The following is a 3,571-nucleotide window of genomic DNA, read 5'->3' on the forward strand; positions in this document are numbered from 1 at the left end:
CCAAATTAAAAAAAATTGCACACAAAAAGGAGCAAAATAGAGCAAGTTATGGGCCTCCAAAGTTGACCCAAAAATCCAAACTACTCAACCAAGAGGGGTCTAAAAATTTCCAAAAATGCTGACGTCAACAAAAACTGTGCTAAATTTGATGATCGTATGACCATCGAAAATGGTCATTGCACCCTGGACTAGGTTGACTGGGTGCTTACGTGGCAGCTGATTGTGCAGAAAATTCGGGTGGCGCTGACTAGGCTACTCTACTAACGAGGCAGGCGACTAGGTTATCTGCGTGGCACTGAGAGGTGGGCCCAGTGCTGACTGGGTGATGGGTCCAACTGGCAGGTAACATGGCCTACGGAAGGCTCCGGTTACCAACGGTCGGTGGTCAGTGGCGGAAGTTGGCCGACTAGAGACGGAGGGTGGTAGACCCACAGGAGGTGTTTTCGGCGGAGTCGGAGTGGCCGGTAGGACGTGGTGCCATTGGAGTCAGAGTGGCCGGTGAGAGGTGGTATCGCTGGGGTTGCTACAGGTTGCGGTGTCCATTGGGAGGCGGTGCCACCGAGCTGTTGCGGGTTGTGGTGGCCAAAGTGGCTGGCGGGCCCGCTGGAAGCTACACCTAGGGAAACTACCACTAGGGGTTGCGCGGTGGTCGAGGAAGCTGTTGCGCATCTACATGGAGTACAACATAGATACTGGTGCAACCTGCAATCTCCTGCGGACACTGCTCATGGGTACGGTGGGGGGTAGGTCACAGACCCCCAAAAAATGAAAAAAAAATTCTTTTTTTTTTTGAAAAAATAAAACCCCCTTTCGCTTTTTTGGATTTTTTATTTTATTTTATTTTTATTTTTTTTCAGATAAATTTTTTTTCAAACTAGAAAAATAATTTTTTTTTTAAAATCTAAAAATTCCATACCATACCGCCCAAATTGTGCAAAAGATTCCTCCACACCCAAAAAATGATTTTTGCCAAAATAGGTCGAGTTTATACTTGATTTTTATGGAAATGGCCTCCTAGATGCAATGGTGAGGTCGAAAACACTCTAAAATGCCGCAAAAAAAATGCAGCTCCTCAAATCCAAAAATAGAAGCCTTCCACGATGTCTCCAAAAAGCAATCAATGAAGTCCTAATGGCTCTAATAACGTGTGAGATTTGGCCAAGATCAAAGGCACAATGAAAAGGATAAAAGAGAGACAAAATAATGACAAAAACAAATTGTATTCTCATCAATATGCAAATGATCAACTGGATTAACCAATACAATGAATATAGGCCTGCTTATATAGGCAAGGCCATATGGATGTACGAGCACACAATCATGACATGTGGCTCAATGAGAAACAAGGTTAGGTAAGAAATACTAGGGGTAGGTAGGAGAAATAATATAATATTCCACAAGAGGTGGATGACCCATCGAATGTGGAGTGTAATAGCAAAATAAGACCACAAAAGGTGGAATTTCTCCTACTATCTATATCTCTATGTGCACACTTCCCTAAGTGTCTCAAATCCAAACTACGAAGAGATGCATTATCCTAAGTTAACTTAAGTAAAGTGTAATAATACCCATAATGAATATTTATTTACACCAACAATTTTGAATGTGTGTTTCCTATCTAGCCTTGGTTCTCCAAGCTCGAGGGTGGCTTCTTGTAAGCCTAGGTTGGGAGATGAGCCTCCATGGTCACAACCTACAACTTTTAATTGCAAGTTTGCTTGGGAAGAAATTGGAAGGGAAGTTGATATGGTCCTATTGTTTATTGTATTTCAGTTGTAGAAAAGAAAAAGGAACTTCTTATTGTATTTAGTTGCAAAAAAGAAAATGTAACTATTAGAATAGTTTTTACCATGTAGTAAAGATGTATTTTACATTTGAAGTATTTATATTTTAGCAAAAAGAATAATTTGAGTTATTTCATTTATTATGTTTATTGCTTGTGAAGGATATAAATAAACTTGCTTTCTATTTTTATTTAATAGTAAAATGAAAACTTGTTAAAAAGGAAAAATAGATGTAGCTTTAAGTTGTTTCATTTTTCTTTCATGTTATTCCCTAAGAAAAAAAAGAAATGAAATCATCTAAATGAAATCATAAAAAAAATTAATCTATGCCAAATCACGATGGGGGAGTTGAGGGCTCTACCCCACCCCACCTCCTCGCGGGTTGCTGCACTGCAGTATGGCTACCACTACAGGTTAAGCTGCAGTGGATGGCCCACAATGGTCAGCTCGACCGCCATTGCGGGCTAACCATAGTGGACGGCTTGGCCACCACTGTGGTTAAATTGCAATGGTCAGTTGTTGTCACCACTGTGGTTAACCATAGTGGACGGCTATGGCCACCACTATGGTGAGCCTCAGTTCGACCCTCCCCCCCCCCCACGAAATTCTTCGGCCCTCTTCTCTTCCCTCCGCCGCCATGAAACCCTGCACACACACACACACACACACACCAAAAAAAAAGGGGTTAAGACAAGAAACCCTAACCCATTTTCGGGTTAGGGTTAGCAATGGGAAAAGAAAGAAAAATGTTTAAGATATAAGAAATAATCCAACCCTAGTTAGGGTTCAAAATATAATAAGAGTATAATTGAAAAGAGGGGGAAACCCTTTTCAATTTGAGATGGGTAAAACTCATTTGCATTTTAGTTAATTAAATAGGAGAGTTATTCCTACATTAGTTTTGGGGAATTTCAACTTTAAATAAAATCCATAATTCTTTTTAGTGGTTATATTTATATATATATAAAGATTAAGTTAAATTCCTTTGTAAATTTTAAAACTGGAATTTATTAAAAGTAATAATGTAAACTTTTAATCTATGAGGTCATTGTTGGTCAACTATATAATAGATGAAATTTAAATATCTAAGGGGATTAAAATTTGACTTTAATATAAAATGAATTTATTAATCTAATATTATATCTGATTTGGTTAACTTTATTAATTTAATTTAAAGGCATTTTTGAGTTTGCTCAATTAATTATTTTTAATATGAGTTAACATTATTTTTATTTAGTCTTGAGTATATTAATACTTTTGAGATAATTAATGTCTCTTGAAATATTGTTGGAGAAATTTTAATTAGGGGAAATTAATTAATTTAATTTAATTAATTAATTAAGTAGCGGCAACTCTTTTTAGGGAATAATTAGTCTACTCTAAATGTTGATGCTATATTGATGGAGTTGATTAAACCAACTTTAGGAAACCATTTTATTTAATCCTGAGTTAACCTTTAGTTAAGACAAGACTTATTTATTCCTTTTTAAATGTAGATTATTTAATGTATTTATGTTGTTTTTGTTTTTTTTTAAATTTGTTTTTGCCCAAAAGTTTGGGCATGACAGGAGTCACTCAAGGGAGATTGGGTTACCACTCCAACGGCCTTCTCAATCTAAAATACCAAATCCATCTCCCTGGGTCTGTCCAATTGGTGCATAAAGAAACATATTATTTATCTTGATTAGGTGAATTCCTAATTATCCATACCCACTAATTAATTATTAATGTTATCACTTGCAATTACAATTGAAACTCTTCATGTGCTACCAACCGATCTAGACCCT

The sequence above is a fragment of the Cryptomeria japonica genome, chromosome 7 (assembly GCF_030272615.1).
Source record: "Cryptomeria japonica chromosome 7, Sugi_1.0, whole genome shotgun sequence".
Classification (NCBI taxonomy): Eukaryota; Viridiplantae; Streptophyta; class Pinopsida; order Cupressales; family Cupressaceae; genus Cryptomeria; species Cryptomeria japonica.